The sequence below is a fragment of the Rana temporaria genome, chromosome 5 (genome assembly GCF_905171775.1).
Source record: "Rana temporaria chromosome 5, aRanTem1.1, whole genome shotgun sequence".
In the NCBI taxonomy this organism is placed as follows: Eukaryota; Metazoa; Chordata; class Amphibia; order Anura; family Ranidae; genus Rana; species Rana temporaria.
Window position 1 is genome coordinate 153,480,758 of NC_053493.1, and position 22,294 is coordinate 153,503,051.

General features: G+C 45.8%; 2 protein-coding genes across 5 annotated transcripts in view; one reads left to right on the top strand and one right to left on the bottom strand.

The window, feature by feature from the left end:
* LOC120940419 (cytochrome c oxidase assembly factor 1 homolog) overlaps window positions 1–6,139 on the bottom strand; it is a 177,524-nt gene extending 171,385 nt beyond the window's left edge. For 3 of the 4 annotated variants that reach the window (XM_040353260.1, XM_040353257.1, XM_040353259.1), the window contains exon 1: window positions 5,949–6,047. The gene's annotated coding sequence lies outside the window, so the exon portion shown is untranslated. Of the gene's footprint in view, window positions 1–5,948; window positions 6,048–6,079 lie in introns of those variants that run through there. The other variant, XM_040353258.1, reaches the window with a different exon arrangement.
* Window positions 6,140–6,155: 16 nt separating this feature from the next.
* Window positions 6,156–22,294, top strand: part of BLVRA (biliverdin reductase A) — a 43,763-nt gene continuing 27,624 nt past the window's right edge. Inside the window, exon 1 of the mRNA XM_040353256.1 lies at window positions 6,156–6,239. The gene's annotated coding sequence lies outside the window, so the exon portion shown is untranslated. The remainder of the gene's footprint in view (window positions 6,240–22,294) is intronic.

Genomic DNA, 22,294 nt, shown 5'->3' on the forward strand with positions numbered 1-22,294 from the left:
ACTTTCAGTCCAGGTGCTATTCTAAATTTAGAGGGGGGATGAGAGAGTTAGTTAGCTCTCATCCAAGTGATTTGTGCAAATTTGGCCTCTGTTCTAGCTGGGCTGTACCGTCGGTTCATTCTGTGTTCCTGAGGTGCCTTTCCACCCCCGGGGCGGCAGGTGGCGACAGTGGAGTTCAGGCTGCAGCGCCTCTTGCCAGCAACCAATCAGGAGGGGTTTTCCCTCGCAGGGCATGCTGGGGGAGGGTACTTCTTGAGCAGACGCCATTAGGCGGGGTTCTTGTTCTGGGTGTGGCACCCACCTTCAGGGTGACCACACATCACAGGCCCCGGCGATATGGCCTACCAGGCCAGGGCGCACGTGCTACGCAGTGTTCTTGATTCTGGGACCATGTCGGCCCAGGGCAACTGAAGCTATGGCGGGGCCCCAGTGATCTACTGGGTCCCCAAATTCTGGGGAAAGATCCCAAGCGATATAGCCGTTCGGTGAGGAGTCAGCCTGAGGAGAGAAAAGAGAGGCAGGCAATCCAACAGGGCCTCGACAATTCATCGGGGTAACCGGACACTGAGAGGTTGGATGTCAGCAACCTGTCAGTCGGTGACCCAAAACAAGGAAAACTACCTAAGGGGGATTCAGGCGCTAACATTACTAAGCAAGATTTACCTCAATATCTACGTTCTAGAGAAGAGCCTGTGGCAGAGGTTCCACTCTGATTTTCATTTCTACCAAGTCTGTGGCAGAGACTTCTCAAGGTTCCGAGTGATACCCTGGCTGCCAGGTCGGTGTCAGAGGCCTGTCCAGGTACACTATACCCACTCCGGCTGGAGTGGCGACGAAAGTTAAAGTGTTATTGGAAGCAGGATTGTTTCCGTCGCTGTTAGGCCTGAATCTGCAATTCTCCTCCTCACCCCTCTTTTATCTATCTACCTCAAGTTCTTTGTTTTCCGTGTTGGGCAAGAATAAAAGCACAAGAAAGACACCCGCTGTTTGGACATTCCATCATTGCTGCTCTCATCTATCTACCCCGCTCATAGAGGTAACATGCCATCCCATAATCTATAACCAGCGGCTCCTGCGGGGGTAGCGCTACATATATACTGTATATGTTTATTAGAGCAAGCCAATAGATAAAGACATTTTTTACCTTTCCCTTTCAGATCAGGACCGGTGATCTGCCGTGCTGGTTCCATGTATCACGGAAGTTCCAGCGCATGCGCGAACTGAGGTGCAGAGATGGTTCCAGCCATCGGGAAAGTTCCTTCAAGCACTGCGCAGGTGCAAACTTGCTGACGGAAATCCCCGAACGGCGGCCGGCATCCAGGGCGACGTGGACTTAGAGGAAAGTGGCCAGTCGGCCTCACGTCCTCGTTGCGCTCGGACGGCTCGCTTCGCTCGCTCGGCCTCCTGGCTCTTTTTTTAACATCCTCCAATCCACGGGGATGTTAAAGAATGAGCCTGGATGCCGGGCGAGGTTTCGAGGATTTCCGTCAGGAAGTTTGCGCCTGCGCAGTCAGTGCAGGAACTTCCCCCATAGTGGAACATTCAGGACAAGTCACCGGCATGTTACAACAGCTGCTGCTTGGGATACAATACCCACTTCCTCTCTGGAGCATTTTTTCCCCCCCATTTTACACGTTAAATTCAGCATTTTTTATTATAAAAGGACATAAGCCCCCCATAATAATTTATATTTTCAGAACGCAGAGGTGTTGTAGAATGGAAAAAATCGTAGTTGCAAATTTTTATGTCGCACGATATTTACACAATCTTTATTTTTTTCAGAAAAATTTATTTTAGTGCGCATTGACATAATTTTATCCCCCAGGTAAAGGTGGGACAGTGTCAAGTATATAGATACAAAATATGTCAAGCCTCAAAACTGCGGGGGTATGAAATGTCAAAAAGTTATGGACCTAAATTGTTCAATAGGTGATGTTTAAATGCCTTTACAGCTCATTATTTATAGTTACCCTAAATGAGGGACCAGGAATTATTGCTCTCTTATGTGCGATAAAAACCACACATGTGGCGCAATTGTTTCCTTACATCTCTGTGCATGCATTTGTGTTCTTTTGTGTTTGACCGGTGTGATGTTAATTTATTATATTTTACATTTGCCTTCATTGTTATCACAAGGGGCTAACAAGCCCTCTATATGATAGCAATTGGTATGTGACAAACCCTATTTATGGAGACATCCTAAAATCTTACATGACCTCTGCTCCAGCCGATCAAGCATAGACTGTGCTTGATCCACTGGACACCAGGCTTCCTAGCCAGGATTCTGACAGCTGTAAAACAGGAAGCGATCAGAGCTGAGCGCTTCTGGGTTCACACTGTGCAGAGCTGATCGGGTACCCAAACTCAGGTAAAGACACCCACAGAACGTATAGGAGCATCTTCTCAAAAGATTTCAGGTACTGAACATTTCCTCAGGATCTTGCCAGAAGGACGGTGACACCAACCGTGCCCAGTCACTGCCAGTGGAAGCTTGGGAAAATATTGTTAGAATTTTTCTTGTAAGTTTTTCTTTTTTTTTTAACCCCTTGACACCAACATAACACACATATGTAGCCCCACAGGGCTTTTTTCCCTGGGGCCGCATGTACTGTATGCGTGTGCTGAGAGTGCCCGGCACAGCAAGCTCACAGCACAGAGACTGGGGTCTCACGAAGAGACCCGGGTCCCAAACTAACGATCGGGATCAGGAACTCTAGATTCCAGGTCACCTGATTGCTGTGGTATCCTCTGGATTGGCTACCACAGTGATCAGTCACTGTGAAGTCCGTCCGTCTCTCTCTCTCTCTCCTTGCAGAAAGAAATTGTGTGTGTAACAAATAAATAAATAATAAAAAAAATAAGGAAAAACACCTGGATCAAGGTTTGATCTAGGTCAGTGTCAAGGTTAATGAGGTTAATGGCTGGGTCAAGTAAGGGTTAAAGGTCAGGATTTTTTTTTTTTTAATTAGTGTCAGTGCCAATGTCAGTGTGTTTTAGGTAGGAAAAAAAGGAAAATGCGCACTATTATTTCTGGGCTGTACTACTGGTACAAACAAGAAATAACATACACATATGTGGTATTGCTGCGATCATCAGGAGAATTTATTTTGGATTGTTGTTCTTTGGTAGGCTATGGTGGTAACAAGAAACATAGCTAAACATGAAAAAAAATGTATCTGTCTTACGATTTTGGGCCAGTTTTCATTCAATAATAAAAAAAGAATCAGGAGACATCCATTACCATTTACCACCAAATGAAAGCTCAATTTGTCCTGAAAAAAAACAAGGTATAATCCACCTGGATGTACAAAACAGTTGTGATGATATGTATGGTTTTATTAACACGTTAAAGTTGCAAAACTGTGCTTAGGCATTAGGATTTTTTTTACCCTATGTAAAAGGGGTTAATAATTCTGCTATTATTGATGGGGAAGGACCTAATATATTAAGATGACCTTGCATTTTTACTGCAAGATCTGCTTTAAAGCTGAATTCTGGGAATTATACAAAACATACCCTTGCAGTGGAGCTACCCTGAAATGCAATGTTAAATATCTGGTAAATCTAGGGAAGAGGAATAAGGTACTTACTTTAATCCTTGGTCCAGCGTGCTCACTCCTTCGGTGTGTAGCCTCTTCTGGGGACCATGATGTAAGAGGGGGCTCTGGTGGGGACCCTGATGCGAGAGGAGCGGGGACTCTGATGGCGACCCTGATGCGAGAGGAGCGGGGACTCTGATGGCGACCCTGATGCGAGAGGAGCGGGGACTCTGATGGCGACCCTGATGCGAGAGGAGCGGGGACTCTGATGGCGACCCTGATGCGAGAGGAGCGGGGACTCTGATGGCGACCCTGATGCGAGAGGAGCGGGGACTCTGATGGCGACCCTGATGCGAGAGGAGCGGGGACTCTGATGGCGACCCTGATGCGAGAGGAGCGGGGACTCTGATGGCGACCCTGATGCGAGAGGAGCGGGGACTCTGATGGCGACCCTGATGCGAGAGGAGCGGGGACTCTGATGGCGACCCTGATGCGAGAGGAGCGGGGACTCTGATGGCGACCCTGATGCGAGAGGAGCGGGGACTCTGATGGCGACCCTGATGCGAGAGGAGCGGGGACTCTGATGGCGACCCTGATGCGAGAGGAGCGGGGACTCTGATGGCGACCCTGATGCGAGAGGAGCGGGGACTCTGATGGCGACCCTGATGCGAGAGGAGCGGGGACTCTGATGGCGACCCTGATGCGAGAGGAGCGGGGACTCTGATGGCGACCCTGATGCGAGAGGAGCGGGGACTCTGATGGCGACCCTGATGCGAGAGGAGCGGGGACTCTGATGGCGACCCTGATGCGAGAGGAGCGGGGACTCTGATGGCGACCCTGATGCGAGAGGAGCGGGGACTCTGATGGCGACCCTGATGCGAGAGGAGCGGGGACTCTGATGGCGACCCTGATGCGAGAGGAGCGGGGACTCTGATGGCGACCCTGATGCGAGAGGAGCGGGGACTCTGATGGCGACCCTGATGCGAGAGGAGCGGGGACTCTGATGGCGACCCTGATGCGAGAGGAGCGGGGACTCTGATGGCGACCCTGATGCGAGAGGAGCGGGGACTCTGATGGCGACCCTGATGCGAGAGGAGCGGGGACTCTGATGGCGACCCTGATGCGAGAGGAGCGGGGACTCTGATGGCGACCCTGATGCGAGAGGAGCGGGGACTCTGATGGCGACCCTGATGCGAGAGGAGCGGGGACTCTGATGGCGACCCTGATGCGAGAGGAGCAGGGACTCTGATGGCAACCCTGATGCGAGAGGGGGACTCTGATGGCAACCCTGATGCGAGAGGGGGACTCTGATGGCAACCCTGATGCGAGAGGGGGACTCTGATGGCAACCCTGATGCGAGAGGGGGACTCTGATGGCAACCCTGATGCGAGAGGGGGACTCTGATGGCAACCCTGATGCGAGAGGGGGACTCTGATGGCAACCCTGATGCGAGAGGGGGACTCTGATGGCAACCCTGATGCGAGAGGGGGACTCTGATGGCAACCCTGATGCGAGAGGGGGACTCTGATGGCAACCCTGATGCGAGAGGGGGACTCTGATGCGGACCCTGATGCGAGAGGGGGACTCTGATGCGGACCCTGATGCGAGAGGGGGACTCTGATGCGGACCCTGATGCGAGAGGGGGACTCTGATGCGGACCCTGATGCGAGAGGGGGACTCTGATGGGAACCCTGATGCGAGAGGGGGACTCTGATGGGAACCCTGATGCGAGAGGGGGACTCTGATGGGAACCCTGATGCGAGAGGGGGACTCTGATGGGAACCCTGATGCGAGAGGGGGACCCTGATGGGAACCCTGATGCGAGAGGGGGGGCTCTGATGGGGACCCTGATGCGAGAGGGGGGGCTCTGATGGGGACCCTGATGCGAGAGTGCAAGAGGAGGACTCTGATGGGAACCCTGATGTAAGAAGGGGCTTTTATGGGGATCAGACTGATACAAGGCTCAAGTTTATTTGGAAATTCTTTGCTTTGTTTTACTGATTTTTTTTTTTTTAACACATACCTAACAAAAATAAAACCCTCCAAATAAAATGTATCCATTCATTTAAATGTAATATATTTATAACACACGGCACAGAATCTTTGCAAAATATACAATGTGGCCCTCTTATTATACAATGTGGAAACCCCTGCCTTAGACTAAACCAGCAGTTAACCCTTGCACTGACCCTTTGTTTTCCCCAGAGTTCAGCTTTTACCACCAGTGTGTATACTGTGTATGTAATGACGTGTATGTGTGCGTTTTTATCACCTATGTTTGCATACATGTGACTTTTTGTTGTTAATTGATGTTTATTATTATTATTATTGTTGTTTCCTGGGCACTGCCATTCCTCAATGTGACATTCCCAGCATTAGTCATGCAATCCTATTGATGTCTCTGCCTACCTGCACTCTGTCCTCTGTATGGAAAGCTCTGCTTCAGTCGTCACCATTCATTCACTCACTATTCTTTTATTTTCCTCTATACATGCAGCATGTCCTTCTATTACACTCTATGTATGTCCTCCTGTACTCACACTGCTTCCTGGTCACATGGTCATCACATCACCAATCCCAGCATGCTCCTCTCCTTAAAGTAACATCCCCCCTCCTACTTATCATAGAGAGAAGAAAGAGGCAAGAGCAGCAGATCGCCTCCTCATTGTACACTGGGCACCAGACAGAGGACACTGGCAGGTAGGAGAACACAGAGCTAGATTCAGCTGTCAATGTTATTTCTATGACACCAAACTTTGTCAGCCTTCTTGCAGATTATTACCCTGGGCACTTTATAAGCACTAATATAAAGAAGTAGCAGTGAGCAAAGCTCTAGTATTTGTATTCTGTGCTCAGAGTTGTCAATCTTATTATGTCAGTCATTTTTTTTTTTCTAGATGTAATCATGTATAATGTTTTGGGGCTTATTTACATATGCAGCAGCCCTTGTCGCCCCCTCTGAGAAGCAACCCATAATGGATCGCCTTTCAGATGGTGTTTGACAGGCAGCTGGAAAGGTTATGTTGTCTCTTCACCACCTGTCCTGGGGCTAATGTGGTGAAAGGCGCTCTACTGCATTCTAAAATGCTTGTCGCTGCAAGGAAAACTATTGTTACATGTGTGTCCGATTCACTCTGCAACACAGCCTGGAAAATGCAGACATGCTATATTTAATCGCAGCTGTACAAAATCGCATCACAAGGCATGATCCAGCAGAACATCTGAATGCAGAACGAGTGAGCGTTCAAATAATAGTTTGTATTAAAGTTGTGTTTATTCTGCACCACACAAATGGAGCTTTCTTTTGGTGGTATTTCAATACATTTTTTTTTTTTCCCTAAAGAAACAAAATTATTAAATAAATAAATAATAATAATAATATATATATATATATATATATATATATATATATATAAAGGCTACACTGATGGGATTTGGTAGGCAGCACTGATAGATGACACTGATGATGAGGCACTGGTGGGCACTGATTAGCATCACTGGTGGGCACAGTTTAGGACTGATGTCTCTGTAACAGAAGCGGTTTACCCGCTTTCTTCTATTCTCTGCATACTGATCGTGAGGAGAAAAATCGAAAATTGATAAATGGTTTCTTTTTTCTTCCATGATCAACTGTCATTGGGTGACAGCTGATCACATGTTAAAGGGCCGCTGTGATGGGCCCTTTAACCTGTTCTGTGATCAGCTGAGTCCAGAGGACTTGACGATCACAGAGCGTGCCGGTGACTTGTCCTTAATGTTCCCCTAACGGGGAAGTTCCTTCAAAGACTGCGCAGGCGCAAACTTGCCGACGGAAATCTCCGAACCTCGCCCGGCATCCATGCTCATTCTTTAACATCCCTGTGGATTGGAGGATGTTAAAAAAAAAAAAAAGAGCTAGGAGGCCGAGCGAGCGGAGCGAGCCATCCGAGCGAAATCCACTTCGCCCTGGATGCCGGCCGAGGTTCGGAGATTTCCGTCGGCAAGTTTGCGCCTGCGCAGTCCTTGAAGGAACTTTCCCGTTAGCCCGAACCATCTCGGCAGATCACATTTCGCCTGCGCAGGAACTTTCACGATAGCCGGAACCAGCTCAGCAGATCACCGGCCACACGATCATGGGGGGACATCTATTGATGGCATTGGAAGCCCGTGCTGTAGCTGTCTTTCAGCTATAGCATGGGCAGAAAGTGGTTAAATGCAAAACTGTTTTTTTTCTTTTTGTTTCTTCAATAGACTTCAATGGAGAAGCTGCAGGAAACCATGTAGTGCATTTTTTTTTTTTGGCCACAATTTGCGTTTTTTTTTTTTTTTTTTAAATTATTATTATTTTTTTAGTCTACCCAACAACAAATTTGCCCAAAAAAAAGGCAAAATAAAACCTGGCAAAATCGTGGTAAAAAAAAAATGGAACTGCAGAAACGCTCAAAAGCTTACTGCATAGGTGTGAATGGAGCCTTAAGGCCCGTACACTTGATCGGATATTCCGACAACAATTGTGTGATGGACGTGTTTTGTCAAATAATCCGACCGTATGTATGCTCCATCGGACAATTGTTGGAATTTCCGACAACAAATGTGTTCCGTCGGGTTTTATCCGATCGTGTGTACACAAATCCGTCGGACTAAAATGCAAAGTACAAACATGCATGCTCCGTACCAATGCTAACCATTAGACAGCATTAGCAGAAGTTGCCCAAAGGGTGGCGCTAAAGAGCAGAAAAAAAACACATCGTTTCCTGAATGTTGGCTGAAAAAGTTCTGCCGTCTGTATGCAGGACAAGTTCACATCCAATGCCCTTCGGACAAAATTCCATGGATTTGTCCGATGGAAGTCCGATCATATGTAGACTGCATTCACACTACAGTAGCGTGTGAATGCAACAAAAAATAAAAAATGATTGCCATGCCTGCAGCACCATTCATTGTTAATGGTGCCCCAAATACAGGAAGCAAGTTGCGTTTGCACCTAAACATGTGCAAAGTTTAAAAAGATACTTGCGCTTTTCTGCATTTAGGGCAACCCATTAAAATGGTCTGACTCTGCCCTATTCATGACAATACACAAAAACATTCATGCAGATGGCACACCTCTGAGTGGGACTTTAGGCTGGGTTCACACTGGTGTGCTGCGATGTCTGTGCAATGCGATTTCAGCCATACAAATATCGCACGGCATATTGACACACAGGACCCTTTTTTTTGGTCCGCACCAGAATCGGATCACATGGGTGTTCACACCTATGCGCTCTGATTCATGTCCGAACTGTCAGTTCGCAGTGCGATATGCAAGCTGGGGGAGGGGCGCGTCAATGTTGTATGACACTCCCCAGCAGTTTGCATATGGCAGTGTGAACTGCCTTGCGAGTTGGCTGCGATGCAGATGCAGGAACCCGCAGTGAATTTGCAGGGTTCCTGCATCGCACAAGTGTGAACCCAGCCTCAAGGAGATTGTACAATCACATTGTAAAGTGTGTGTGTGTGTGTGTGTGTGGTGAGCTGTGTAGAAATTGTAATCAGTTGCCTGCGGACGGCTCCCTGTTCTTACTTGGCTTTGCAATCAGGATAATCCGGTACAATTTTAAAATGATTACGTAGAATTGAAAGTAATAGAGCTGAACTCCAGTCATCCTTCATTCCCTTTTAGACCCCTTTCACACTGAAGGCGTTTTACAGGCATTTTAGCGCTAAAAATGGCGCCTGCAAACTGCCTCCCATGCCACCCCAGTGTGAAAGCCTGAGTGCTTTCACACTGGAGCGGTGCGCTTACAGGATTGGGGGGGGATTCCTGCAAGCAGCGTTTTTTGGGCATGTAAAACGAGCAACAGTTAACCACTAGCGCGGGGTGGTCTTCAGTGTGAAAGGGGTCTAACAGTGGGGCTTTCACCACATTGCTTAGTTAAAGCCAAACTCTGGGCAGCATTACTTTCATCTAAGCGGGCAAACGTTCTCATTCCGCACTGTCATGCAACCACATGTCTATATCCTGCAGATCAGTTTGTTTACATGCTGGAGGGATTGCAGCTCCCTCTGTACTTCCTGGCTGCCTCAGCTGTACTCATGAAAAATGAGAATATTGGCCTGCTTAGAACCTGTGAGGTAATCCCGCTTGGAGTTGGACTTTAATTACAGTGATATTAAACCCTCAGTTGTAAGGACTTTTAGCATCCGATTTATTCACATGCAGCTTTTTGAACTTGTAATCCTCCCTGGTGCCATGAAGTGTTAATTTAGTTGACTAAAACATTTTAGTCCACTAATTAATACAATTTTAGTCGACTTCAAGCTGAATTCCACCCAAAAATGAAATTTCCGCTTTTCGTAATTCAACCCCCCCCCCCCCCCCCCCCTGATGTCACATTTGGCACCTTTCAGGGGGGAGCATATACCTGTCTAATACACCCATTGCTATCTGCCACGCCCGGCGTCCCCCCCGCTGTCTTCTGGGAGACACACAAGGCCCAGTGGGATTGCGCAGCGCAATTAGGGAACCGGGCTGTGAAGCCGCAAGGCTTCACTTCCTGATTCCCTTCCCTTACCGAAATGATGGCGTCTCCACCTGAGAGCCGAGGGACAGATCAGCTTCGGGTGCCGACATCGCGGGAGCCATGGGCAGGTAAGTGTCCTTATTTTAAAAGTCAGCAGCTGCAGTATTTGTAGCTGCTGACTTAAAAAAAAAATCCGGAACTTCGCTTTAAATACGACTAAAACTAAAACAATTGATGACTAAAATACGACTAAATTGAAATTTGATGTCAAAATTAACACTGGTCTGTAGTGCAAGTTCATACCTAATAATAACATATTAGATTTTTCACTCCAGCAGTATATGAGTTTGGAAATTGTAGAGAAATGCTTTAAACCGGAGTTCCACCCAAAAGTGGAACTTCCGCTTTAAGCACTCCTTGCCCCCTTGCATGCCATATTTGGCATGTCTTGTGTGTTTTTTTTTTTTGGGGGCGGGGGCTTCGGTAGGAGTGGGACTTCCTGTCCCACTTCTGCCCAGGGACCGCTTCGGCAACTTCTCTTCTCGCCTTAGGCGGCCCCTCCCTTTAGGCGATCTCCAGGGACACGTGACAGACCCCTTGAGATCGCCTGTCCATGCGCAGTGAGTGCCCGGCCGTGAAGCTGTCTGTTTATTAAAAGTGGGCAGCTACACTTTTTGTAGCTGCTTACTTTTAATAAACACTAAATGGCTGGAACTCCCACTTAAATAATGCATTACAATTTAACTACACCCATTCGTTTTTTTTTTTTTTTTTTTTTAGATGACTAATATTCGTTTTAGTCGACTAAAATGCCCTGGAGATTTAGTCGACTAAATACGACTAAAACAATTGCAAAAGACTAAAATGCTTAGTGTTTCTCCATTGGTTGACATCACTGTAAAGTAAAAAGGATATAAAAACCTTTGAATTGTTTGTTTGGTACTTGGTTTCCTCTGTTCATGTTTAACACTTTACCAGTTACCGTATTTATTGGGGTATAGCACGCTCCCGCGTATAGCGCGCACCCCTAAAGTTGCAGCGGATTCCTGTGGAAAAAAGTTTTTTTTGTACTTACAGTTTTGGTGTCTTGTGAGGCGTCCATCGGCGGCCTCGTCGGGTCCGGCGTCCGTCTGCGGCTTCGGGTGTCCTCTTCGTCGGGTGCGGCGTCCTCGCGTCCTCCCCGCTCATTTTCCGCGCCGAGTTTGAATACTGCGCCGACATATACAGAGCGCAATACACGAGTGTACTGCGCTCTGTATATGGTCGGGCAGGCTCGGCAACTCTCGCGCTGACGTCCTGTACGTCCAGGACATGAGCGCGGAAGGAGCCGAGACTGCCCGACTATACCCGAGTGTACTGCGCTCGGTATATGTCGGCGCAGTATTCAAACTCGGTGCGGGAAAGCGGGTATCGGCGTATACCGCACACCCACGATTTTGCCCTGATTTTCAGGGCAAAAAAGTGCGCGGTATACGCCGATAAATACGGTATGTAGGAAAGTAATTTTCAGTCTGTAGGGTGAATTCCATTCCACTACTGATTAGTTCACAAAATTGAATTTTTAGGCTTCATTTCCATGGACGTTTTTGGACGTTTTTACAGCCACTTTTCTGAGCGTTTTTTGCAGCTTAAAAACAGCTCTCCATGTTAGTCTATGTCCTCATGCCCACCATGACGTTTTTGAGCTGTAGATGGCTGAGCCGTTTTTTAAGCTGCAAAAAAAACGCCAGACGTTAAACGTTCAAAAACGCTACCGCTGCGTTTTTAAACTCCAGTTAAAAAAAAAACATGGACAGGTGTTTTTAAGCTGTAAAAAAGGCTAAAAAAAGTGGCTGTAAAAACGTCCATGGAAATGAAGCCTAAATCTTATTTCTTCGAGCGACCAAAAACTATTCTGGGTGAGCTCTGGATGGTAATCGGAGATCCTAAAACGTACATTTTAAAAGTTGGCACTAGTACAGGGTGTGACCAGTAGCCCTTTTATCTCTACCAGACACACTGACTTGTACGATATTTAATTTGCTGACTATGTCACTTTATCTATTCATAGCAAGACAGAAGGTCAACTTTTTTTTAAGTTGATCTTTCCCGGGAAGAGAAGCGTGCCTGCTATAAATGATAGGGACCAGCATGGTCAGAAATGATCTTGCTGTATTAGTTAACCTTTTACAGAAAAAATGTAAAGGTGAAATGACCTCTTTCCCACCCCCCAGTCCCTGCTGTACTTACCTCCGGGGATGCTGAGCTGTCAGAGCCCACTCAGTTAGTCCACAAGCCCGAGGATTTAAAATCCACCCCACTCTTCTTTATTTTTTATTTACTTCTTCTCCTAGGGCAGGAAGCCCTTTCAAGCGGAGGACCACCCGAAAATGTTTTATTTTTTTAAAAGCCAGCAACTACAAGTACTGCAGCTGCTGACTGGACACTTACCTGTCCAGCGCGACCGCGATGTCGGCAGCCGAGGCAGAGCAATTGCTTGTCTCTCGGCTGCCGCTGCCGCCAACATCCTCTGTGAGGGAATCTGGAAGTAAAGCCTTGCGGCCTCGCTGCCCGGTTCCCTACTACGCATGGGTGAGTAACATGGCGCACCCTCACTGGTCCCCTCTTTCTCCTGGGACCAGTGTTTTTTCCCAGGAGACGGTGGGGGGGTGCAAAGTGGTGTGACTCCCACAGGAGTCTATGCCCAGAAGTGGGTGCAAATACCTGTCTTAACCAGGTATCTGCACCCCCCCCCCCCTCCCACTGAAAGGTGCCAAATGTGACACCGGAGGGGAAGAGGGTTCCGAAAAGCGTAAGTTCCATTTTTGAGCGGATCTCCGCTTTAACCTTACTTGCGGCTTATATTTACCCCTCTGAGGGCTTTCCACTTAAAGCTGAACCCCACAATGTACACTAGATTACCAAAAGTATTTGGGAGGCCTGCATTTACATGTACATTAACTTTAATGGCATCCCAGCCTTGGCCTAGGTTCAAATTGGCGCGGATTTGAAATCCGCTAAACTAGCATGATTTCAACCCAGCAATGCAGTCTGACTTTATGAGGTGATCTGACAGATCTGTGCAGGTTCCTGCACAGATGTCTATACAAATCAACTCCCGAAGTCACCAAAAGTAGTACAGAAACTACTTTTGGGAATCAGTGCGGTGCAGCGCAGTAAAGTTGGTGTCACAGCAATTTCAGAAGGTGCTATTGCCGGCAGTAGCCGCCAATTTGGCATGTCAAATCGCTTCAATGTGAACCTAGGCTAAGTCTGTAGCGTTAAATATTAAGGTGACCCACCCTTTGCAGCTATAACAGCTTCAACCTCAGCTTATGAGTGTCTATGAGAATGTTTGCCCATTCTCCCAGAAGTGCATTTGTGACGTCAGGCACAGATGTGGGCGAGAAGGCCTGGCTCGCAGTCTCTCCTCTAATTCACCCCAAAGGTGTTTATCGGGTTAAGGTCAGGACTCTGTGCAGGCCAGTCAATTTCCTCCACCCCAAACTCGCTCAACCATGTCTTTTATGAACCTAGCTATGTGCACTGGTCCAAATCTTTTGCTGGAGGGGGGATTATGGTGTGAGGTTGTTTTTCAGGGGTTTGGCTTGACCCCTTGGTGAACGGAACTCTTTTAGGCGTCAGCATACCAAGACCATTTCATGCTCCTTAGTTTATGGAAACCGTTTGGGGATGGCCCCTTCTTGTTCCTAACCTCAATCTGACAGAACACCTTTGGGATTAGAGCGGAGACTGTGAGCCGTGACTGACCTCACAAATGTGCTTCTGGAAGAATGGTCAAACCTTCCCATAGGCACACCTAAACCTTGTGGACAGCCTTCCCAGAAGAGTTGAAGCTGTTATAGCTGCAAAGGGTGGGCCAACTCCATATTGAATCGTACGGACTAGGACTGGGATTTCATTAACCAGATGCTGACCACCCCCACATACTTTTTACTGCGTCAGAGTGGCCCCTCTGGGCAGAATCCCATACCTGTATGTGATTCTGCACTTCCAAGTCTGAGGCGCGCACCACCAGCGAGTGATTGTACACAGCAGGAGCCAATCGGCAGACCTGCCAATCTTTCGGGAGACGGGCTGAACAGCAATCTGCCTATGTAAACAGGGCAGATCGCCATTCTGTGAGAAGAGGGAGGTAGAGGTGTTTTTCTGCTAAGCAGGAACATGGATCCCTGCCTTTCCACAGTTCAAGCACCCCCACACTGTTGGGAAGTACTCCCTAGGAACACATTAATCCCCTGTAGGGGGGGGGGGGGATAATTGCGTTATTTTTTGCAGATTTAAAAAAAAAAAATGTGCATTTCTTATTTCTACCTGAAAGGTGAAATCCAGCCATTAAAGGGGTAATAGCGGAGAAAAATGGCAAAGGTGCAAGATGGAAAATTCTGTGTATGTGCTTTTCATTTGGAAAATCCCATTCACCCCAAAAAAAATATTTACAAAAAGCAAACATTTTAGGTACTTTGTAAATGATGTCATAAAACACGGATGGCATTATCAAACAAACTGCTGAGATTTTTCATTCAAATATTTATATGTAAATCTACTAGTGTATGGCCAGCTAAAGACTGAAGCCAACTTGTGCAATTTTAAACAAAATAGATGATGCAATTGTGACTGCTGGCCTGATTACCTTTGGCACCCTGCCCTGCCATAATAGTGACCTCTTCATTTACAAAACACTACAGTAGTTGCCGGCTGTCATGTGGATCCAAATGTGTTTCCAGGTTCAAAGTGAGTAAGCAGATTAGGAGTTCTGGCTTTGCTTTTGATTTCTATGATCTGTGAAGGTCCTTGTGAATACTCAGTAGGTTAAAAGCAATGTTTTTGAACAAAAAGTTGTGCAAGATTATAGAGGGTCAGTTAAGTACAAAATTGCCAAGGTTCGAAATGGGACTATCATGCAGCTCATTGATTTATAACTAGCCAGAGAAAAATATAGTGAAAAGGACATTGGGAAAACAGATCAAAGTTGCAAATTGTATGACTCTGCCCCAAAAGAAGCTTTCAAACTTTTTTAGAGCAATGAGCTTCAATAGACAGTAGTGCTGTTGTTCTGGGAGGACGTCCTATGACGTCCTCGTCTTGCTAAGCCACTAGGGGGCGCCTACAGTTAGAATCACTCACTAGGGTACACATTTAACCCCTTGATCGCCCCCTAGTGTTAACACCTTCCCTGCCAGTAACATTTACACAGTAATCCGTGCATATTTATAGCACTGATCGCTGTATAAATGTGAATGGTCCCAAAATAGTGTCAAAAGTGTCCAGTGTGTCCGCCGCAATATCGCAGTCACGATAAAAATCACTGATTGCCGCCATTACTAGTTAAAAAAAATAAAAATGCTATAAATCTATCCCCTATTTTGTAGCCGCTATAACTTTTGCGCAAACCAATCAATATACGCTTATTGCGATATTTTTTTTGTACCAAACATATGGAGAAGCATACGTATCGGCCAAAACTGAGGAAAAAATTATAATTTTTTTTTATATATTTTTGGGGATGTTTATAATAGCAAAAAGTAAAAAAATATTGTTTTTTTTATTGTCGCTCTTTTGTTTATAGCAGGGGAAAAAAAAATCGCAGAGGTGATCAAATACCACCAATAGAAAGCTCTATTTGTGGGGAAAAATTAGGGTTGTCCCGATACCGCTTTTTTGAGTACAAGTACCGATACTTTTTTTCAAGTACTTGCCAATACCGATACTTTTTTTTTTTTTTTTTTATGTCACGTGACGGTGGCTTTTTTTTTTATACAGGTGTTTTTTTTTTTTTTATTATTTTTTTTTGTGTTATTTATTGCAATTTTTTGTTAAGACCCCTGATATCTCCCCTATGAGACAGGGAAAGGGACTAGGGACACAGATTCCCAGTCCCTTTCTCGGTAGCCTCCGCTGCGCTGAAAATGAATGAAGAGAAGACAGCCACTTCTCTTCATTCATAAACTGAAGCATTGTAAACACAGTTTACGATGTTTCAGTTATGTGAATGGAGAGAGTCAGTAATCACTGACTCTGTCCATTTGGAACAGTAAGGAGCCGGATTTACTGGCTCCTACCTCCGCTCTCTGTCCTGACAGTTCCAGGGGGTGGAGGAGGAGTATGGAGGGAGAAGGAAACGCCGCGAGGGGGACACGGAGGGAGAAGGGAACGCCGCGAGGGGGACACGGAGGGAGAGAGACTGCAGCAAAACGGAGGGGGGCTGGAGGAGGACACGGGACAGTCAGCGGTGATCGTGTGTGGGGGAGTTACAAGCACCGATCACCGCTGATTTTAAAGCAGCTGAAAGTCGCGGAGGGGGGGGGGGGTGAAGAGAGAAGCGGATAAATTAATTTTAAATCTATACAGCGGTGATTGGTGCTTGCAACTTCCCCACGCACTGATCACCGCTGACTGTACAAGTATCGGGTGAAGCATCTGGAGCATTTGCCCGAGTACAAGTACTCGGGCAAATGCTTGGTATCGGTCCCGATACTAGTATGGGGACAACCCTAGAAAAAATGATTAAAATTTCATTTGGGTAAAGTGTTGCACGACTGCGCAGTTGTCATTCAAATTGTGACAGCACTGAAAGCTGAAAAATGGCTTGTGCAGGAAGAGGGTGAAAGTGCCCAGTATTGAGGTGGTTAAATGTAAGTACTTATTCTTGCTGGTAGTTAGAATCTTCTTCCTTTTTTTTTTTTTTTTTTTTTTTTTCTGCTCTTTTCTGAACTCTTCTCTGTCATCTTATCAGTACATGTACACAGTCGTTTTAATATTTGACCATTTAATATAAAAAAAGCTGCTAAACACGGCATGTAAACGCAGCAAAATGGATGTTTTTAAAACAGCTGTTACTATCTGTCAAGTTAAATCGTTCAGGAGAGGTTGTAAAACTTCCCGTGTACATTAAGCCTAACTGTTCTAAAGACTAATTTGTGATTTGCTAGTGTTTGAAAAGTGTGTGTGTGTGTGTGTGTGTGTGTGTGTGTGTGTGTGTTCCTTTTTTGGGAGTGTTGACATCCCAAACAACTAAATGCAAAAAAAAAATATTAGTATTTTATGTTTTTCTCCAGCTAAATATAACAGATTTGAGGTAAAAGAATATAAACAGATTTACCTATAAAAAACAGTCCATCTGGTTTAACGCAGAGTAAAAAAAAAAAATTAGATATATATATATATATATATCTATCTCTCACGCACAAATTGAAAACCTCCATTTACACAATCCTATACCCACAGTTGATCCAGAGGAAAGGAAAAAAAAACAATAAAGCATTGTCCAAATTGTTCCACCAGGGGGGAAAAATTCCTTCCTGATCCCTTGAGAGGCAATCGGAATTTCCCTGATATCGACTTTACCTATGTTAGTATCCAGTTATATTATGTGCATTTAGGAAAGCATGTTTTAAAAAAAAAAACAGCTGGCCAGAACTAGGAGTCTATTTCATGTTTTCACAGCTCTTACTGGGAAGAAGCATTTCGGTATTTGAAGGTTTAATTACCACTTGCCCACCAGGTGAATTCTGGCACTTCTCTCCTTCATGTGAAAATCACAATTTTTTTGCTAGAAAATTAATCAGAACCCCCAAACATTATATATTTTTTTTTAGCAGACATCCTAGGGAATAAAATGGCAGTCATTGCAATACTTTTTGTCACACCGTATTTGCGCAGCAGTCTTACAAGCGCACTTTTTTTGTCTAAAAATCACTTTTTTGAATTAAAAAATAAGACAACAATACATTTTGCCCAATTTTTTTATATATTGTGAAAGATAATGTTACGCCGAGTAAAATGATACCCAACATGTCACGCTTAAAAATTGCGCCCGCTCGTGGCATGGCGTCAAACTTTTACCCTTAAAAATCTCGATAGGCGATGTTTAAAAAATTCTACAGGTTGCATTTTTTGAGTTGCAGAGTAGGTCTAGGGCTAGAATTATTGCTCTCACTCTAACGATCGCGGCGATACCTCACTTGTGTGGTTTGAATACCGTTTTCATATGCGGGCGCTACTCGCGTATGCGTTTGCTTCTGCGCGCGAGCTCGTCGGGACTGGGCGCTTTAAAATTTTTTTTGGGGTTTTCTTATTTATTTTTATTTAGTTTTATAATTTTTTACACTGAAAAAAAAAAAAAAAAAAAAATTGATCACTTTTATTCCTATTACAAGGAATGTAAACATCCCTTGTAATAGAAAAAAGCATGACAGGTCCTCTTAAATATGAGATCTGGGGTCAAAAAGACCTCAGATCTCATAATTAGACTTAAATGCAAAAAAAAAAAATAAAAAAAAAAAATGTCATTTTTTCAAATGACAAAAAAAAAAATGTTTCTTTAAGAGGCTGGGCGGGACTGACGTTTTGACGTCACTTCCGCCCAGCAGAGCTATGAGGACGGGTGAAGGAGATTTCTCCTTCAGTCCCGTCCCCGCTCAGCTGCCGGACACATCCGATCCCCTCCGCCGCTACCGACGGCTCCGGTAAGCGGCGGAGGGCGCGGGAGAGCGGTGGGAGGGGGGGGGGGCCCCTCTCCCGCCACCGATAACGGCGATCTCGCGGCGAATCCGCCGCGGAGACCGCCGTTATCGTGTACACCACCGCCCCCTGAAAAGATGAATATCTCGGTTGTGGCAGCAGCTGCTGCCGTTATCGAGATATTCAACTTTAAAAAGAGGACGTCTTTTTGACATGGGGCGGTGGTCAAGAGGTTAAACCTTTCTCCAGTAAACAGTGCCCCCTTGTCCTCTGTGATGACCTTAAAGGGGTTGTAAAGGAATCCCCCCCCCCCCCCCCCCCTAAATAGCTTCCTTTCCCTTAGTGCAGTCCTCCTTCACTTACCTCATCCTTCAATTTTGCTTTTAAATGTCCTTATTTCTTCTGAGAAATCCTCACTTCCTGTTCTTCTGTCTGTAACTACACACAGTAATGCAAGGCTTTCTTCCTGGTGTGGAAAAAGCCTCTTGAGGGGGGAGGGGACGGGTAGGAGTGTCAGGACGCCCACTAACACACAGCTCCTTTCTCTATCTGCAAAGTAGAGAGCGTCCTGACACTCCTGCTCGCCCCCTCCCCCCTCAAGAGGCTTTCTCCACACCAGGGAGAAAGCCTTGCATTACGGTGGTGAGTTACAGACAGAAGAACAGGAAGTGAGGATTTCTCAGAAGAAATAAGGACATTTAGAAGCAAAATCGAAGGATGAGGTAAGTGAAGGAGGACTGCACTAAGGCAAAGGAAGCTATTTAGGGAAAACATTTTTTACCTTTACAACCCCTTTAAAGTGAATAACTCAACACCAAGTTCACTATATGGACCACTTATATATTTGTACATGTTGATCATATCCCCCCTTAACCACTTAAGACCCAGACCAAAATGCAGGTGAAAGACCAGGCCCCTTTTTGCGATTCGGCACTGCGTCGCTTTAACTGACAATTGTGCGACGTGGCTCCCAAACAAAATTGACGTCTTTTTTTTTTCCCCCACAAATAGAGCTTTTTTTTTTGTGGTATTTGATCACCTCTGTGGTTTTTATTTTTTGCGCTATAAACAAAAATAGAGCGACAATTTTGAAAAAAATGCAATATTTTTTTTACTTTTTGCTATAATAAATATCCCCCAAAAACATATAAAAACATTTTTTTTTTTTTTCCCTCAGTTTAGGCCGATACGTATTCTTCTACCAATTTTAGGTAAAAAAAAATCTCAATTTATCGATTGGTTTGCGCTAAATTTATAGCGTTTACAAAATAGGGGATAGTTGTATTGCATTTTTATTCATAATTGACTGCGACATTATGGTTGGACACTTCAGACAATTTTGACACGTTTTTGAGACCATTGTCATTTTCACAGCAAAAAATGCATTTAAAATGCATTGTTTACTATGAAAATGACATTTGCAGTTTGGGAATTAACCACAAGGGAGCGCTGAAGGGTTAAGTGTGACCTCATGTGTGTTTACAACTGTAGGGGGGGTGTGGCTGTAGGTCTGATGTCATTGATTGTGCGTCCCTATATTAGGGAACACACAATCAATGTCAGCGCCACAGTGAAGAACGGGGAAGCCGTGTTTACACACGGCTCTCCCCGTTCTTCAGCTCCGGGGACCGATGGTGGGACTCTAGCGAAGATCGGGTCCCGCGGCCGAGGTCACGGAGCTTCGGACCGAGTCGCGGGCGCGCGCTTTATACAATCACGTACAGGTACGTGATTGTGCCCAGCTGTGCCATTCTGCCGACGTATATCAGCGTTAGGCGGTCCTTAAGTGGTTAACCTCCTCTTTCTCCAGAGTGAATAAATTCAGTTCCTCTAATCTTTCCTCATAGCTGAGCTCCTCCATGCCTCTTATTAGTTTAGTTGCTCTTCTCTGCACTTTCTCCAGTTCCCCGATATCCTTTTTGAAAACTGCTGCCAGAACTCTATTCCAGAAGAGGTCTTACTAATGATTTGTACAGGTGCAAAATGATGCGTCTCTCTGTCTCTCATCCATACCTCTTCTCCTTTTTTTTGCATAAAAAAAAAAGTTTCTAATTTTGGAACCCACTGCTAGTATTGCATGCTATTATTAAGCTCATGGTCTACCGGAAAACACACAGATCCTTGTCCACCATTGATTTCCCTCCTGGTATGTATGATGCAAGTGCATAACTACATTTATCAACATTACAACTCATTTGCCACACAGTTGGCCAATTAAACAGTTGGAGACAGCCTGTAAGGACGTTATTCAACTGCATAGCTTGGTTTCATCTGCAAAGACAGAAATTGTACTTTTATTCCCAGACCCTATATCATTTAAAAAAATATATTAAAGTAAGGCTTCTTTCACACTATGGATTGTATGTCCGTTTTATAATATCCGTATTACACCTATTAACGGACGTTTATTAACGGATTTAATAACGGATACATACGGATAAATATTTTACCATTCTTCCTTTATTGAAAACGGATAATGTTTATCCGTATATATATCCGTATACATCCGTTATATCATTCCTTTCTAACGTCCGTTAATAAAAAACATTTCACCCTTTCTTGAAGTCCAGCTCCAGAAGTCGTATGGATATTCAGGGGAACCCCGCCGTCAATTTAAAACAAAAATGACGTGCGGTTCCCCCTAAATATCCATAACCAGACCTATTATCCGAGCACGTTGACCTGGCCGGCCGCAGAAAAGAGGGGGGGACAGAGTGCGGCCCCCCCTCTCTCCTGAACCGCACCAGGCCACATGCCCTCAACATGGGGAGGATGTCCCCATGTTGATGGGGACAAGGGTCTCATCCCCACAACCCTTGCCCGGTGGTTGTGGGGGTATGCGGGCGGGAGGTTTATCAGAATCTGGAAGACCCCTTTAACAAAGGGGACCCCCAGATCCTGCCCCCCCCCTGTGTGAAATGGTAATGGGGTACACTGTACCTCTACTATTTCACGAAGGAAGTAAAAAGTATTGTAAAAAAAACACACTGACACAAAAGAATAAAGTCCTTTATTAAAAAAAAAAAAAAAAATCCAGCGCTGAAAAATCCACTCGTTCCCGGCTTCCTGCGTTGTCCTGATCCAGCGACGGGTGCGGGTGATCTCCCGCGATGAGAAGATCCAGCGTCGGGTGATCTCCGCTCCGGCGATGTGAAGATCCATCAGTCCGGCGCAGCAGCATCCCGGACCTCCTCTCACCGCTGGGCACAGCCCAGCGAATGAGCGGCTGAAGCTGTGACATTTCTTATATAGAGGAGGCAGAGCCACCCGTCACGTGACCCTGCCCCCTCTGACGTACCTCTGCTACGTCACTGGGGAAGACCAAGAAGAGGAAAGGTCTTTCCTCTTCTTGGTCTTCCCCAGTGACGTAGCAGAGGTACGTCAGAAGGGGCAGGGTCACGTGACGGGTGGCTCTGCCTCCTCTATATAAGAAATGTCACAGCTTCAGCCGCTCATTCGCTGGGCTGTGCCCAGCGGTGAGAGGAGGTCCGGGACGCTGCTGCGCCGGATGGATGGATCTTCACATCGCCGGAGCGGAGATCACCCGACGCTGGATCTTCTCATCGCGGGAGATCACCCGCACCCGTCGCAGGATCAGGACAACGCAGGAAGCCGGGAACGAGTGGATTTTTCAGCGCTGGAGTTTTTTTTTTTTTTTTTTTTAATAAAGGACTTTATTCTTTTGTGTCAGTGTGTTTTTTTTTACAATACTTTTTACTTCCTTCGTGAAATGGTAGAGGTACAGTGTACCCCATTACCATTTCACACAGGGGGGGGGTCAGGATCTGGGGGTCCCCTTTGTTAAAGGGG